Source organism: Vulpes lagopus, chromosome 3, assembly GCF_018345385.1.
Source record: "Vulpes lagopus strain Blue_001 chromosome 3, ASM1834538v1, whole genome shotgun sequence".
Taxonomy (NCBI): Eukaryota; Metazoa; Chordata; class Mammalia; order Carnivora; family Canidae; genus Vulpes; species Vulpes lagopus.
In genome coordinates, this window is record NC_054826.1 from 106,280,386 (window position 1) to 106,298,335 (window position 17,950).

Sequence of the window (17,950 nt, forward strand, 5' to 3'; positions counted from 1 at the left end):
TGTGATTCTCTGCCCTCGCATGCTTTGAGTTCAGTGTAGTCTGTCAGCCAGGCAACCAACCACCCATTCAAAGTATGCTGTCCTGTCTGCACCCCTGCACATGCCAAGGAAAATGGGCTGAGTCTGGATGAACATCCTAGTGCATCCTTCACTTATCAGGGGTGGTGCTGTGCAGAAGACCCACAATCCTGTCTAGAGAATATCCACAGCCCATGGAGACACAAATAAGGAAAGGTAGAATTTCAAGAGACCAGAGGGAGGGGCAGATGTTCTGGAAGGCCATAAATGGCAAGATTATTACTAGTTGGAGAAATGAGAGAAAGTTCTCTGGAGAAGGTGGCATTTAAACTAAGCCTTGAGGACAGAGAGGACTATTTTCCATTTCACAAAGGAAACATTTGATCATTCAAGCAGAAGAGAAAAATAAGGGAAAAAATCAAAGCCCCTTTTCCTCATATTTTATTGACATTGTCCACACAATCATTGTCGGTTACATAAATATCCCATTAGTCAGCTACTTTATGGTTAGTCCTCTTACTGTTGGAATAACTCATTTCCAGGCCTCAAGACATTGGCTTGGAGCCTGTGGTTGGGTAGTGGGGACAGAAGCAACCCACGACCAAATGTAACTCAGGAATCAGTGCTTGAGCCCATCCACTCATTCCTTCATTCAACAAACATTTATTAAGGACTCACCTGTCCCAGGTCCTGAGGATACAGTGATGATCAGGACATAGTTCCTCTTCTAAAGACCGCAAGTCTAATAGAACAGGAATCACAGTGGAGAGAATTTGTTGTAAAGCATGTGAAAATGCCACCATGCAGGCACATTGTGTACAAGATGTGGTGCTGACATAGAGAAATTGTTACTAGTTGGAGAAATGAGAACTGGGGTAACTGAACTCAGCAGTAGATAGCACACCAAGCAGAGCATGCACAGTGAGGAGGGGGAGGATTGAGGACACCTGTCAGAGGACCAAGTTCGTGCTGAGTGTCGCTATATACCTCTCTGTCAACAGGCTGGAAGGCACATCTCTCCTACTCTTAAGCTTCTGGGTGTGTGTTTTTTTCTGTTTTCTATTTCAAGTATTTCCTTTCTCCATTTTTTTAGAGGAGGAAAGGCTATTTTTATCTCTTTTCCAAAATCTTAACTTATGTGCTTAATTCATTCATTTTATTTTTCTCTTTTTGACCCTAAAAGCATTTAATGGTGTTAATTACCTCTGCAGATAGTTTTGACTGTATCCTGTTTTTAAAATTATTTTCTAATGGTTTGTTTTTTTACTCTTGATTTACTTCTTGTAATTTGATATGCTATTCATGTTTTTCCATTTCTAAGTGGTGTGTTTTATATTATTGTTAGCTGTATTGCATTTTGATCAGAGACTGACTTTTAGAATTTCCACTTTTCAAAATTTACCAAAATATTCTCTGTAACTTAATATTCTTGTTGAATTTTGTCACTGTCCATGGAACTTGAATAGAAGGTACACTATTTGTTTTCAGGTTAAAAAACTTTGGATGTTCATATCTGCTATGTCCTTATTTATTTTTTGATTTCTTGTTCAGAAAATGTATTAGAATATTTCCAATAAAACTGTTTCTCCTAATATATATTTTTAAAATATTTTTTTAATCTATTCATGAGAGACACAGAGAGAAAGGCAGAGACATAGGCAGGGGGAGAAGCAGACTCCCTGAGGGGAACCGGATGTGGGACTCAATTCCAGGACCCTGGGACCATGACCTGAGCCAAAGGCAGACACTCAACCATTAAGCCACCCAGGTGCCCCTGTTTCTCCTAATATTACTCAATATTTTATTTCATGGATCTTTGTTATTTAACACATGATAAATTAATTAAATTGTGGAGTCAAGACAACCTGGATTTAAACCCCAGCTCCATCATTTATTAGCTTAGATTCCTTATCTGGAAAATGCAGATAATAATGGTATCTCCCTTGTTTTTTGTTTTTGTTTTTAAAGACTTTATTTATTTATTCATGAGAGACAGAGAGAGAGAGAGGCAGAAATGCAGGCAGAGGGAGAAGCAGGCTCCTTACAGGGACCTCGATGTGGGACTGGATCCTGGAACTCGATCCTGGGACTCCAGGATCACACCCTGGGCTGAAGGCAGGCGCTAAACCGTTGAGCCACCAAGGGACGACCCCCCCCCCCCCCGTCGCCCCCCGGTAACTCCCTTGTATAATTATTCAATTAAATGAGATGAATGTAAAGCATAGTACATAGTTAAGTGCTCAATAAAGCTAGAATTCACTATTATAATCATTGTTATATTGCCTGGCTGACCATTGCTGGCATTCAAAGCCTTTGCTGTGGAGGCAGAAAAGGCCTTAAAGAACCTCTTTCTTTTTCTCTAGCCAGTACACATTTGATAAACAGAATGCCTCATGTAGAACATTAGAAGTCACTGTGAAAAACGAGGAAAAGCTGACAGCTTCCCAGCATGCAAACACAGAGTGACACACATCAGTTTTGGTGATGGATCGCTGGGTCAGCCAGTTCATGGATATGTGAGTATTAATGGCAGTTCCAGCCTTAACGGGGGGATGGGGCAGGTGGGCTGCAAGGAAGAGAGAGGCCCAAGCTTTCCCCAGATGTCACTTCAAACACTGTGTTCTCCATCTCAGATCCTCAGATCCTTTTTACCAGCACTGTGAGCCAGAATTCTGGGTTTCCCTGCCAATGGTTTATACCTGCAACCTTCAGAGGTTTGCCCTTGGATATAGAACATATTTATCCATGGGAACTTTCATGTCCTCATACCCTCCCTGCTCCAAGGGGGCTTATAGTCGGTGACTGGTATGTCAGTGCTGGAGTCCAGCTCCTTGGACTGGAGTAGGACAATTATACAGTGCTATTTCTACTCCAGAGCTGCGCGCACACACTTTATAGTCTTCTTCACCTGCTTACCTCACTCATCCACCTACTTCATTCCCTTAATGGTTTTTCCTGAGACCACTGCTTTAATAAATCACTTGCCCTTTAATCCTTGGCCTGGGTTAAGCTTCTAGGAGAATCTAACCTAAGATAAACTGCTTTACTCCTTCCTGACGGGAGGATTTCTGACCTGGACTGAGCAGAGTAGTGAGTTCACATCTTTTTTTTTTTTTTTTTTTTTTTGAGTTTATGTCCTTTTGGTTGCATACAACATAAATCCAAAAGGTGCTAGCTTAGGCAAGAGGGTGAGAGGGATATTGGAGTATCCAAATCATCACAGGAAGGAAAGAAGTACACCTGGGCCATGGAGGCATCTGGAATCAGGACATCCTCTCCAACTCTCTCAATACTTTATGTAGGTGTTCTCTATTCCCTGAGAGTGGAATTTCCAAATAGCTGGTAGTAAGGCTGCAAATAGTGTCCCTACCTCACTTTCCTCAGCTCCGCCCTGCGTTGTTCAGCTTGGGACCAAGTGGCCACAATTGGGGCAGAGGAGATATTTCACACAATTGGGATGATTGATCCCTGATTATAGATTCTCTTCTTTTCCTGGTGAAGGAGGGGCCATGACAGAAGGGAGGGTCACTGGACAGAAAAAAGCTGATGCCCACTACATGGTTCCTTTGATGAAAAGAACCGTGAGTGGGGATCCTGGGGTGGCTTAGAGGTTTGGCTCCTGCCTTTGGCCCAGGGCGCAATCCTGGAGTCCTGGGATCGAGTCCCGCGTCGGGCTCCCAGCATGGAGCCTGCTTCTCCCTCCTCCTGTGTCTCTGCCTCTCTCCCTCTATGTCTATCATAAATAAATAAATCTTAAAAAAAAAAGAGACGTGAGCTTAAAAAGGCATGCCTTACATGTACTATATACCCAAGTCCACAGCAGCACTATTCATGAAAGCTAAAGGCAGAAACAACTCAATCTCCATCAATAGACAAATTGATAAACAAAATGTGATACGTATACACAAAATGGAATATTATTCAGCCTTTAAAAGGAGGGAAATTGGGATCCCTGGGTGGCGCAGCGGTTTGGCGCCTGCCTTTGGCCCAGGGCGCGATCCTGGAGACCCGGGATCGAATCCCACATCAGGCTCCCGGTGCATGGAGCCTGCTTCTCCCTCTGCCTGTGTCTCTGCCTCTCTCTATCTCTCTGTGACTATCATAAATAAATAAAAAATTAAAAAAAATTAAAAAAAAATAAAAATAAAAATAAAAAAAAAAAAAGGAGGGAAATTCTGACACCTGCTACAACACAGATGACCCTCAAGGACTTTATGATGAGTAAAATGAACCAGTCACAAAAAGACAAACACTGTATGATTCCACAAATATGAGGTCCCTAGAATAGGTAAATTCACAGAGACAGAAGATAGAATACAGGTTACCAAGGGATGGTAGGAACAGGAATAGAGGATTGTTATTTAATGAGTACAGAGTTTCTGTTTAGAATAATGAAAACGTTCTCAAAATGGGTAGCGTTGATGATTGCACAACACGAGAATGTATTTAATTGCCAGTGAATTGTGCACTTATAAAGGGTTAATTAAGTATTAGAATTCTCTAGAGAAACATAATCAATATATCTTAGGAAGAAATTTGTTTAAAGGGATTGGCTCTTGCAATTATGGAGGCTGAGAAATCCCAACCCAGGAGCCAGGTCGTGATCTTGGGGTCGTGGGATTGAGCCCCACATTAGTTCCAGCTCAGCATGGAGGCTGCTTGGAATTCTCTCCCTCTCCCTTTGCCCCTCTTCTTCCCCTGCATACACGTGCACATGCACACACATACTCTCTGCATAAATAAATAAATAAATAAATAAATAAATAAATAAATAAATCTGCTAAAAAAACTATTTAAAAAAAAAAGAGAGAAAAAAAAAAAGAGTTGGATGCCCAACCACCTGAGCCACTTAGGCACCTCTCAACCTCTTTATGTTCTTATATTTAAAGTGGATCTCAAAATAAATAAATAAATAAATAAAATAAAGTGGATATCTTTTTTAAAAAAGATTTTATTTATTCATGAGAGACACAGAGAGAGAGAGAGGCAGAGGCAGAGGCAGAGGGAGAAGCAGGCTCCATGCAGGGAGCCCAATGTGGGACTCAATCCTGGGACTCTAGGATCACACCCTGAGCCGAAGGCAGACGCTCAACCACTGAGCCACCCAGTCGTCCCTCTAGCATTTCTTAGGGCAGGTCTACTAATATTGATCTCCCTCAGCTTTCATTTATCTAAAAATATCTTAATTTCTCCTTCATTCTTGAAGGGTAATTTTTCCAGGTATAGAAATCTTGATTGACAGTTTATTTTTTGACAGAATTGAAGGAAGGAATAGATAATTCAATAATAATAATTGGAGTCTTCAATACGCCACTATCAATAATATATAGAGCTACTAGGCAGAAGATCAACAAAGGAGTAGACAACTTGAACAACACTATCAACCGATTAGCCTTAACATAAATCTGTAGAACACTCCATACTACAATAGCAGAATACACATTTTTATCAAGTGTGTATGGAATGTTGTTCAAGAGAGACCATATGTTAAGTCATAAAATATGTCTCAGGGCACCTAGGTGGCTCAGTTAGTTAAGTGCCTGACTCTTTGGGCTCAGGTCATGATCTGAGGATCCTAGGATTGAGCCTATGTCAGGCTCCATGCTCATCTGGGAGTCTGCTTGAGGATTCTCTCTCCCTCTTTTTTTTTTTTAAGATTTTATTTATTTATTTATGAGAGAGAGACAGAGAGAGAGAGAGAGGCAGAGACCCAGGCATTGGGAGAAGCAGGCTCCATGCAGGGAATGCAGGGAGCCCAATGCGGGACTCGATCCCAGGACTCCAGGATCATGCCCTGAACCAAAGGCAGACGTTCAACCACCGAGCTACCCAGTCTACCCAGGCGTCCCTAAAGTTTTAAATTTTGATGTTCATTTATTGTTTTTTCTTTTATGAATCATGATTCTAGTGTCAAGTTTAAGAACCCTTAGTCTAGGGGATCCCTGGGTGGCTCCGTGGTTTGGTGCCTGCCTTCAGCTTGGGGCATGTCCCCGGGGTCTTGGGATCAGGTCCACGTCAGGCTCCCTGCATGGAGCCTGCTTCTCCCTCTGCCTGCGTCTCTGCTTCTTTCTGTGTCTCTCATGAATGGATAAATAAAATCTTAAAAAAAAAAAAAAAAAAAAGAACCCTTAGTCTAACCTTAAAGCCTGAAAATTTTCTTCTATGCTTTAAAAAAAAAATGTTGTAGGGGATCCCTGGGTGGCGCAGCGGTTTGGCGCCTGCCTTTGGCCCAGGGCGCGATCCTGGAGACCCGGGATCGAATCCCATATCGGGCTCCCGGTGCATGGAGCCTGCTTCTCCCTCTGCCTGTGTCTCTGCCTCTCTCTCTCTCTGTGACTATCATAAATAAATAAAAATTAAAAAAAATAAATAAAAATGTTGTATAGTTTTTACATTTAATATTTAAGGCTATAATTCATTTTGAGCTAATTTTTGTGTATGGTCTTTTGGGGTTTGTTTTTGTTTTTGTTTTGGCCTATGGATGCCTAATTGCTCCAGCACCATTCTGTACCTTTGTAAAAATTAGCTGGGAAGTCTACTTCTCCCTCTGCCTGTGTTTCTGCCTCTCTCTGTGTGTCTCTCATGAATGAATAAATAAAATCTTTTAAAAATTAGCTGGGAATATTTGTGTGCATCAATTTCTAGCTGTATTATGTCTTAAAATCTGGTAAACTGACTCTTTCCATTTTATCCTTCTTTTTTCAAAATTGTTTTAGCTATTCTAGTTCCTTTGCCTTTTACATACATTTTAGAATAATCTTGTCTATGTCTACAAAAAATCTTGCTGGGACTTTTAAAAAAATATTTTATTTATTTATTCATGAAAGACACAGAGAGAAGCAGAGACACAGGCAAAAGGAGAAGCAGGCTCCACACAGGGAGCCCGATGTGGGACTCCATTCCGGAACTCCGGGGTCACACCCTGAGCTGAAGGCAAATGCTCAACCTCTGAGCCACTCAGGCGTTCCTCTTGCTGAGATTTTGATAGGAATATAGTTGAACCTGTATGTTAATTTAGGGAGAATTAATATTTTTGCTGTTGAGACTTCCAACCCAGAAACACAGTATGTCTCTCCATTTACATAGATCTTCACTGATTACTTTTTAAAAAATTTATTTATTTTAGAGACAGAGAAAGTGTGTGCATGAGCTCACATGAGTGAGGGGAGGAGCAGAGAGGGAGAGGGAGAGAACCTCAAGCAGATTCTCCACTGAGCATGGAGCCGAACACGGGGCTTGATCTCATGACCTTGAGATCACAACCTGGGCTGAAACCAAGAGTCAGACACTTAACCAACTGAGCCACCCAGGCACCCCAGATCTTCATTGATTTCTTTTATCTGTATTGGGTTATTTTCAGCATATAAGTCCTACACATGTTTTATTAGATTTACACCTAAAATATTTCTTTTTTTGTTGTTTTGAGAGAATCTAAATGGTATTATGTTTTTAACTTCGGTGTCCACATGTTCACTGCTAGTATATAGAAGCACAATTTATTTTTTTAATGTTGTTACATTCTGAGACCTTGCTGAATTCTAGAAGTTTTTTTGGTAGAGTCCTTGGTATTTACTCTGTAAACAATCATGTTATCTACAAGTAGAGCATTTAGTTTCTTTCAATACAATCCAAATGCCTTTTATTTTATTTTCTTGCCCTATTGCATGAGTTAGAACTTCCATTATTTTGTTGCATAAGAGAGGTGAGAATGGACACTTTATTTTTTTTTTTTGAGAATGGACACTTTAAATGTTATTTTCCAAATGTTGTTAATGTTATAACAAAAACTCCAACTTAAAAAAATACAACTGATTTTTGTATTTTGACCTTATATCCTAGACAGAGCTAAATTCATTTATTAGTTCTAGTAGCTGTTTTTATGGTTTCCTTATAAATAATGTCAGCTCCAAATGGAGACAATTTATTTCTTTTCTTCCGATACTTATGCCTTTCGTTTTACTTGCCTTATTGCACTAGCTAGTACCTCTAATACAATCAAATAGGTGTGGTGAAAGTGGTCATCTCTGGCTTGTTCACAATCTTAGAGTGAAAGTATACGATATTTTACCTTTTTAAAAAAATATTTTATTTATTTATTTGACAGAGAGAGCACTCAAGCAGGGGAAGTGGCAGGCAGAGGGAGAGGGAGAAGCCAGCTCCTTGACGAGCAAGGAGCCCAAAGCAGGGATCGATTCCAGGGCCCTGGGATCATGACCTGAGCTGAAGGCAGATGCTTAACTGACTGAGCCACCAAGGTGCCACCCCACAATATTTTACCTTTAAGTATGATCTTGACTGTAGTTTTTTTTCTTTTTTAAAATTAATTATCATTTTCTTAGAGAGAGAGAGAATGCATGAACAGGGACGGGAAGGGGAAGAGGGAGAGAGAAAGAGAGAATCTTAAGCTGGCTCTGCACTGGGCATGAGCTCATGACCCCTAGATCATGACCTGAGCAGAAATTAAGAGACAAATGCTTAACCAACTGAGCCACCCAGGTACCCCTGTAGATTTTTTTTCTATACGTATTTTGTGAGATGAGGCAGTTCCTTTCTATTGAGTTTTTAATTTCAGTTATTATATTTGGCTATTTGTATTGTATTTATATTCTATTTGGCTTTTTTTCAAATCTGCTAGTTTATTTGGTGGTGGTAGTGGTGGTGTTTCCTGATTCTTGCAATTATTTTTCAAGTTTATATTTTATTTCTTTGAACATAATAATCAGAGGTGCCTGGCTGGCTCAGTGAGTAGAACATGTGGCTCTTGATCTTGGGGTTGTGAGTTCAAGCCCCATGTTGGGGTGTAGAGATTACTTAAATACATAAATAATAAATAAATAAACAAACATAATAATCAGAGATTATAATTTTTATGTAATAATTCCAATATATGAAATACAAGTGTTGGCTTCTGCTTTCTATCATTTCTGTATGCTGGGATATTTCTAACTGTATATTCTCTTTGAACTTATTTGAAGTAATTTGCTTCTACTAGTTGCCTAAATGCTTCCAATTTGTGGTCACTGTAAACTAAATATACAGCTTGAGGGGTTTTTGTTTTGGAGTGTTTTTTTGTTTTGTTTTGTTTTGGTTTTGACTACACAATGATGTGATTTGAAGCTACATATCCACTCCAGGCCTGCCTCCCTATCACAACTCAGAAATAGTTTCTTCCCTATGTTGTGCTCAGCACCTAGAAACTTACTTTGCAATTCCCCTAGGGCAGGGCGCCTGGGTTAGGTCACTCTTGGTTACCTCTTTTCTTAATCCAGCAGGGGGCATCTCTTCTTAATCACTGGGAGGAGGATTGGATTTCTGTCCTGAACCGCCTGCTCAAGTTGACCTAGTTTAGCAAATGCTTTCAGGGTGAAGGCAGTTTCAGTGCTTAGGTTTCTCTCTAGGTTCACATTTCCACCTAGATTTTAGGTTGATACTTCCTCTTTGTTCTTCAGTACTTTCTTTTGTTTTTTTTTTAGATTTTTATTTGACAGAGCACATAAGCAGAGAGAAGGGCAGTGGAGGAGGGGGAAGCAGGCTTCCCTCTAAGCAGGGAACCCCATGCAGGGGGCTCCATCCTAGGACCCCAGGATCATGACCTGAGCCAAAGGCAAATGCTTAACGGACTGAGCCACCCAGGCACCCCTGTTCTTCAGTACTTTTTTTTTTCTAAGATTTTATTTATTTATTTATGAGAGACACAGAGAGGCAAAGATACAGGCAGAGGGAGAATCAGGCTTCATTTAGGGAACATGATGTGGGACTCAATCCCGGGACTCCAGGATCACGCCCTGGGCGGAAGGCAGGTGCCAAACCACTGAGCCACCCAGGGATCCCTCTTTCTTCGGTACTTTTAAGAAGTTTATTATTATGTGGAATTTAGAAACAAAGTAGATAAACATAGGGGAAGGGAAGGAAAAATAAAATAGATAAAAAGACAGAGAGAGAGAGACCGTAAGAGACTTTCAACTATGGGAAACAAACTGTGGAGGTGGGGGAAAGGGGTAACTAGGTGATGGGCATGAAGGAGGGCATGTGATGTACCTAGCGCTGGGTGTGATATGCAACTGATGAATCACTAAGTTCTACCCCCGAAACTAATAATACAGTAATGTTAATTTTTTTTTAAATTTATTATTTTATATCTTTTATTCTGTATTTTCATTGTTTTCAGTAAGCAGATTAGTTTGAATAGCCTGCTATATTTACCAGAGAGGGTTCTCTGCTTTTAAGCTTAAAAAAAAAAAAAAAAGTTATCTCTTACCAGCTCTCATCTCCTCTGTAGTTCTCTGTTTTTGTGTCCTTAGACCTGTTTAAAAATTCCTGGGACGCCTGAGTGGCTCAGTGGTTGAGCATCTGCCTTTGGCTCAGGGCATGATCCCAGAGTACCTGGGTCGAGTCTCGCATCAGGCTTCTTGCATGGAGCCTGCTTCTCCCTCTGCCTCTCTGTCTCTCATGAGTAAATAAATAACATCTTTAAGAAAAATTCCTTCCCTCTTATTTTTTTTTAAATATTTTATTTATTTATTCATGAGACACACACACACACACACACACACACACACACACAGGCAGAAACACAGGCAGAGGGAGAAGCAGGCTCCTTGTGGGGAGCCGGACATGGGACTCGATACTGGGACTTGATCCCAGGACTCCAGGATCACTCCCTAAGCTGAAGGCCGACGCCCAACCGCCGAGCCACCCAGGTGTCTGGTTTCCCTCTTATTTTAAAAGACTTTCTGGAAAAGCTAGAGATAAGTGCCTGCAGACTACCATATTTAATAGGAGTCTCCTGATAATGTCTTATTATACCATTTCTACAAATAAAAATGTGACTAAAAGAATGAAAGTCTAGAGACTGAACAGGATGCTTCTCTCCAGTCCTGTCACTTGATGGCTGATTTCCAACTTGAGGGAAATACTTGTTCCACAAGATGAGCCCTTTACTAAAGAGTAGATACCCTCCTGCCCTCCCTTCTTGTCACCCTCAGTCCTCATTGATGGACATACTGCACACACTCCGGCCGCCACTGCTCCCACCACCCCTTCCAACCCCCACCAGTAAACAAGATTCAGGGGAGTAAAGATAGTCTCAGTGGGGATCCCTGGGTGGCGCAGCGGTTTGGCACCTGCCTTTGGCCCAGGGCGCGATCCTGGAGACCCGGGATCGAATCCCACATCAGGCTCCCGGTGCATGGAGCCTGCTTCTCCCTCTGCCTCTCTCTCTCTCTCTCTCTGTGACTATCATAAAAAAAAAAAAAAAAAAAAAGATAGTCTCAGTGGTTTTATTGTTTGTTTGTTTGTTTGTTTGTTTGTTTGTTTGTTTAAGAGTGCATGCAAAAGAAGGGGGCGGGAGTTGAGGAGAGAAGGGCAGAGGAGAGGGAGAGAGAGAATGTTAAGCAAGCTCCATGCCTAGTGCAGAGCCTGACATGGAGCTCAGTCTCATGACCCTGAGTTCATGACCTGGGCAAAATCAAGAGTTGAACACTAAAGTGACTGAGTCAACCAGGCACCCCTCTCAGTGGCTTAGACGGAAAAGATTTCTCCAGTGATTCTGATAGGCCACTATCACTCATTAGAGACTCACTGGCATAACTCCTATCCCTTACAGAGGTAAGAGGAAGCCTTCTTGACTATGTTACCAAACCCTGTTCTGTGCCTGGTCACTTCTGTGCTTCTCTGATTGAAACATTCTCCTTGGGCAGCCCTGGTGGCTCAGTGGTTTAGTGCCACCTTCAACCCAGGGCGTGATCCTGGAGACCCAGGATCGAGTCCCACCTCAGGCTCCCTGCATGGAGCCTGCTTCTCTCTCTGCCTCTCTCTCTCTCTGTGTGTCTCTCATGAATAAATAAATAAAATCTTAAAAAAAAAAAAAAGAAAGAAAGAAACATTCTCCTTGTGCAGAGGTGGGCTGGCCCGTTGGTGGAGTATGTGAACTTTGATCTCAGAGGTTAGAACTTGAGCCCCACACTGGGTGTAGAGATTACTTAAAAATAAAATAATAATAATGATAATAATAAAGACACTCTCCTTGTAAATATTGTAAACATTTATTTTCCCAAGCCCCCAAGGCTGCTCCCCCTCAGCCTTTTCTACCTCGACTGATGGCAACTCCTCCTTCAGTTCCTCACGTCAAAAACCTCAGAGTGATTCTGAATTTGTGTTTCTATCTCATAACCCATTTCCAACATTTTAAGAAATCCTGGGGGCTCTACTTTCATAATACATCCAGTATCTGACCATTTCTCACTGCTTGCATCACCATCAATCTGGTACAAGCTACCGTCATCTCCTGCACGCCATGCATTATTGCAATAACCTTCTAGCAGGCCTGCTGATTTCTCTTCTTGTCCCTCTGGTTAGTTCTCAACCTAGCAGCCAGAATTGTTGTTTTAAAATATAAGTCACGGGGATCCCTGGGTGGCGCAGCGGTTTGGCGCCTGCCTTTGGCCCAGGGCGTGATCCTGGAGACCCGGGATCGAATCCCACATCAGGCTCCCGGTGCATGGAGCCTGCTTCTCCCTCCGCCTGTGTCTCTGCCTCTCTCTCTCTCTGTGACTATCATAAATAAATAAATAAAAAATTAAAAAAAAATTTAAAATATAAGTCAGATGATGTCACTCTTTTGCTCAAAAAGACTACAACGGGTCCCTGTTTGAGAGTAAAAGCCAACCATACAAGACCCAATAAAATCTGTACTCCCCCCCCCCCCCACAGTCACTTCCTACCACTCCCCTCTCACTCACAATGCTCCACCCACACTTCTCCTTGCTGTTCTCCAGTAACACCAGTCAGCTGTTCCCTCTGCCTGGCATGCTTTTCCACCAGAGAACTCATTAGCTAACCACCTTTCCTCCTTCAATTCTTTGTTTGGATCTCACTTTCTCACTGGTATTAAATCTAGCCTTATTGTGCCTAACTTATAAATTAAACTCTATCATAGGTATGTATATATAAGAAAAAATATATAGTATATGTTAGGTTCAATACTATCTGGAGTTTCAGGCATCCACTGGGGGTCTTGGAATATATTCCTACATGCACACCTACAGATAAGGGTAGAAATCCTTATCTGTACTATGCTTTTCCCCCCAAAGACTTGTCACATCTTCTAACACACTACATAATGTATTGTCTCCCTCATTTAAGAACAGAAGCTACCGGGATCCCTGGGTGGCTCAGCAGTTTGGCACCTGCCTTCTGCCCAGGACATGATCCTGGAAACCCAGGATTGAGTCCCATATCGGGCTCTCTGCATGGAGCCTGCTTCTCCCTCTGCCTGTGTCTTGGCCTCTCTCTCTCTCTCTGTGTCTCTCATGAATAAATAAATAAAATCTAAAAAAAAAAAAAAAAAAAAAAAAGATACCAGAAATCTGTTTTCTTTACTGAGCCCAAGAACTTAGAACAGTGTCTGTCACAGTGGCAGGTGCTCAATAAATGTTAAATTTAAATGATTTTTTAAAAAGATTTTATTTATTTATTTATTTGAGCACAAGCAGGGGGAGACAGAGGCGGAGAAGCAGACTCTCTGCTGAGCAGGGAGCCCGTTGTGGGACTCCATCCCAGGACTCTGGGATCATGACTCCAGCCAAAGGCAAAGTCTTAATCAACTGAGACACCCAGGCACCAGGCACCCCAAATTTAAACTTTATGTCTAACATGGGGCGCCTGGGTGGTTCAGTTGGTTAAACCGGGGACTCTAGATTCTGGCTGAGGCTGTGACCTCAAAGTCGAGACATCAAGCCCCTCCCACCCCACCGTGGGGCTCCGCACTCATCAGGAAGTCGGCTTGAGATCCTCTCTCTCTCCCTCTACATCTATCCACTCCCCCACTGGCTCACTCTCTCTAAATATATATATATATATTATATATATATATAATATATATAATATATATATTTATTTATATAAATATATATTTATATATATATTATATATTTATTTATTTATTTATTTATTTATTTATTTATTTATTTAAGGTATGACTAATAATACCAGGTGGTGCGACCCAAAGGTTCTTGGACTCCCACTGCCTTCACACGCATCCAGAAGGGCAGCTACTTTGGATTGCAAACACTGAATTTTTAGTTCACCAAAGCCCTTTCTCTGCTCAGCTTCTGCAAAGCCTGTGTTCCAAGCTTCCCAAGTCCAACCTGGCGAGACTCCCCTTCCCCCAGCGCCAGGGTCACTCATCCAGCCAACCAATCAAAATCTCCGTCCTTTCTGCTCCTTAAAGGACTTCGCTTTCCGAAAGGTGGTGCCAAGAGGGCTGGACGCAGCAAATTTAGCAGGTGGGCGGTACGCTGGGGCGGTTGCCTGGGTCACCGCGGAGCTCTACCCCGCCTAGAGGGCAAATGGGCGGGGTGTGGTATCGGGCTTCCCGCCCCTAACACGGCGCGGCTTAGGATTGGCTGGATACTATAGGGCCACGCCCCCAACAGGGCTCGCGTCACGCCCCCAGCGGTTTGCCGCAGGGGGCAGGATTCCGAGGCTCCCGCCCGGCAAGGAGCCTTCGGAGCCCGGGACGCAGGAGCCCCTCCCCAGGTAATCGTCCGGGGCGGGCGCGGGGAACGTGCCTCAGCCCCGGGATCCTGCGATCACAGGTTCTCCGGTTATTCATTCAGACTGCGGTGCCAGCCCGGAGATTCCGAGAAACCTCGGCCCAGGACCGGCACTTCGCCTAAGCCGCTGTTAAAAGAGGAATCAGGGGATCCCTGGGTGGCGCAGCGGTTTGGCGCCTGCCTTTGGCCCAGGGCGCGATCCTGGAGACCCGGAATCGAGTCCCACATCGGGCTTCCGGTGCATGGAGCCTCCTTCTCCCTCTGTCTGTGTTGTGTCTCTGCCTCTCTCTCTGTGTGTGACTATCATAAATAAATAAAAATTAAAAAAAAAAAAAAGAGGAATCAGATTCAGCAGATGATTTCCAAGGAGCCTGCCCTATCTGACAGGACCTTTTCTTTACAGGAAGTCCCTGGGCTTCTGTGGGCTTGGCTTTCTCAAGTGTAAATGAATAGGCATGGGGAAACCCAGAACTGGCCCCAGCTCTGGCACTCACTAGTTGGACAAGTCACATCCCGTTTGTATGCTTGTCCTCTCATCTCACTGTGAAGGGCATTGGACTAGATGTCCTCTAAGGTCCGTTTTTGTTCTTCCTAGTTATGAAGCAGCCTTGATAACACGTGTAAAGTTTCCTTATAAATGTTCAACATGTGTACCTGTTAAAAGCGATTCATGTTGCTCTCTGCTCATCCTCCTCCACTTTCTGTGCCCAGAAGTTCCAGGAATGAAGGGAAAAGTAGAATGCCACCTAAAAATAGACTGTCAACAGTTACTGAAGAAGTGAAAGCCTGCAGTTCAGGAGATGATGCTGGAGAGGAGAATGGAATAATCCTCCATCCTTTAACCCTCTCACTTTACAGAAGAGAAAACTACAAGAGTAGCTAAGTCAGGATGCAAATGTGAAGAACCCAGGTTTTCTGACTTGACTGCATCATCAGTCACTTTGCACATAGTGTCGGCAAACAGAAGGCATAAACATGTAAAAGCAGATAAATTGTCCACAGAAATAAAAGCAATTTAGTTTGTAACTTTAAATCTTTTCAATTTAATTAGAAATTTCCCATTTTTGTTTACTTGAGATTTGTATCCTGCCTACATTTGGGCGACCTACAATGCAGGACACAGCAATAAAAAATAAAACAGAAGCAAGTTATTTCCCTCTTCTGCTTTTCCTGTCACCCTTATCTTCCCAGAAGAGCTTCTCAACTTCTCGTGTTCCCAAAGCCCACTCTGATATTCTGCAGTGGTCATCCACTTACTTTCTAAAAACAAACAAACAAACAACAAAAAAAAAACCACACACACAACTAAGTCCCAAACCCAAATGTGATGTTTATTTTATTTTTTTAAAATCATTTTATTTTTTTAATGATAGTCACAGAGAGAGAGAGGCAGAGACACAGGCAGAGGGAGAAGCAGGCTCCTTGCACCAGGAGCCCGACGTGGGATTCGATCCCTGGTCTCCAGGATTGCGCCCTGGGCTAAAGGCAGGCGCCAAACCGCTGCGCCACCCAGGGATCCCCCAAATGTGATGTTTAGATGAAATATCCAGATGAGGCAAATCTTATAGAGACAGAAAGTATATTAGTGGTTGCTTAAAAGTGCATGTGTGTATGTGTGTGTGTGTGTGTGTGTGTAGATTGAGGAGAAACAAGAAGTGATTCCTAATACATACAAAGTTTGTTCCAGGAGTGATGAAAATGTTCTAAAATTATGGTGACAGTTGCACAACTCTTGAATAGACTGAAACTCACTGGACTGTGCACCACACTTGAAGTCAAGTGTACAGTATGGGAACCCTACCTCTATGAAGCTGCAACAACAAAGGAGACCCGCCAGAAAGAATAACAGGGATGCCTGGCTGACTCAGTCAGTGGAGTATGTCACTCTGATCCTGGAGTTATGAGTTCAAGCCCCATACTGGATGTAGAGAACACTTAAATTTTTTTTTTTTTAAAGAAAGCAATAACAAAGCAAACTAAAATGTGCCTTTGTCCTTCCCTAAGTTCTATGCGTTCTATCCCCTCATTCTTAGGAGATCTGGGTGGCCTTCTGGGCTATCTGCCCTGGCAGACATTCTTGAATCTCAAAGGGCATCACCCCCAGGTGGTCTACCTCCTGCTCCAACCACCACTTTGCACTATGCCTGGCTCCATGTAACTGAAGGAAGCATGCTGGTTCTCCTGCTCCCTGCTACCTCATTTCTTGTCTACCCTGGTTGGAACTGGGATAAAGAAAGGAAGGAGACGGGCGTCTGGCTGGCTCAGTCAGTGAAATTCTTGATCTGGAGTTGAGTTCAAGCCCCACTTTGGGTGTAGAGATGACTTTAAAAAGTGGCTCAGTGGGGATCCCTGGGTGGCTCAGCGGTTTAGCACCTGCCTTCGGCCCAGGGCGTGATCCTGGAGTCGGCCCAGGGCGTGATCCTGGAGTCCCCGGGATCGAGTACCACGTCGGGCTCCCTGCATGGAGCCTGCTTCTCCCTCTGTCTATGTCTCTGCCTCTGTGTGTGTGTGTTTCTCATAAGTAAATAAAATATTTAAAAAATAAAAAGTGGCTCAGTGATTGAGCAGCTGCCTTTGGCTCAGGTCGCGATTCTGGGGTCTTGGGATCAAGTCCCACATCAGGCTCCCCATGGCGAGCCTGCTTCTCCCTCTGCCTGTGTCTCTGCCTCTGTGTGTGTGTCTCTCATGAAAAAAATAAAATAAAATCTTTTAAAAATAATAAAAATTTAAAAGGAGAGGGGGAAAAAAAGGAGAGGGGAGAAGTATACACACCGCAGTATAGAGGTGAGTCTCATGGGAGAGTGAAGAAGTGGGAGACGGCTAAGAGAAAAATCAGAAAGAGCAAAAGGGAATGTTGAGAAGGAAAAGAAACCAGCATCAATCTTTTGTGATTTTCTCCCCCTCCTGGGCTGCTTCAGAGACAGCAGATTGTGTGTGGGTAGCCTTCCTCCTGGTCTAGGTTGTCTTCTTCCTAGAGGAGTTCTTGGAGGGAGTGTCACACGTCAGAGAAGTCTCCCCTGGCCTCTCTACCTGAGACTTCAACACCTTCCCTACCCTCCACACTCCCCAGCTACTTTTGTTGTTTCTTCTTATTAGCCATCTGTCTTCCTTAGGGTTTAACCACTGTAAGGACAGGGATTTGGGGGTTTGGGTTTTAATTTTTAGCTCTCTTGTTCACAAGTATATCTACAGTGTCTAGAAGAGCCCAGAACAAGCACTCAATATTTATTGAATGAGCAAATAAATGAATGAATGAACTACAACATGCTGGGCACTTTTGTAACAAAAAGGGAAAGTCTTGGGACACCTGGGTGGCTCAGTGGTTGAATGGCTGCCTTTGGCTCAGGTCATGATCCCAGGGTCCCACATCGGGCTCC

General features: G+C 42.9%; 1 long non-coding RNA gene across 1 annotated transcript; it reads left to right on the forward strand.

Moving 5' to 3' along the window:
* Positions 1 to 2,204: 2,204 nt before the first annotated feature.
* LOC121487641 lies at positions 2,205 to 15,015 on the forward strand. The gene is made up of 3 exons (XR_005986883.1): positions 2,205 to 2,534; positions 13,992 to 14,303; positions 14,637 to 15,015. It is a non-coding gene; the product is annotated as an uncharacterized LOC121487641 (long non-coding RNA).
* The last annotated feature ends 2,935 nt before the right edge of the window (positions 15,016 to 17,950 follow it).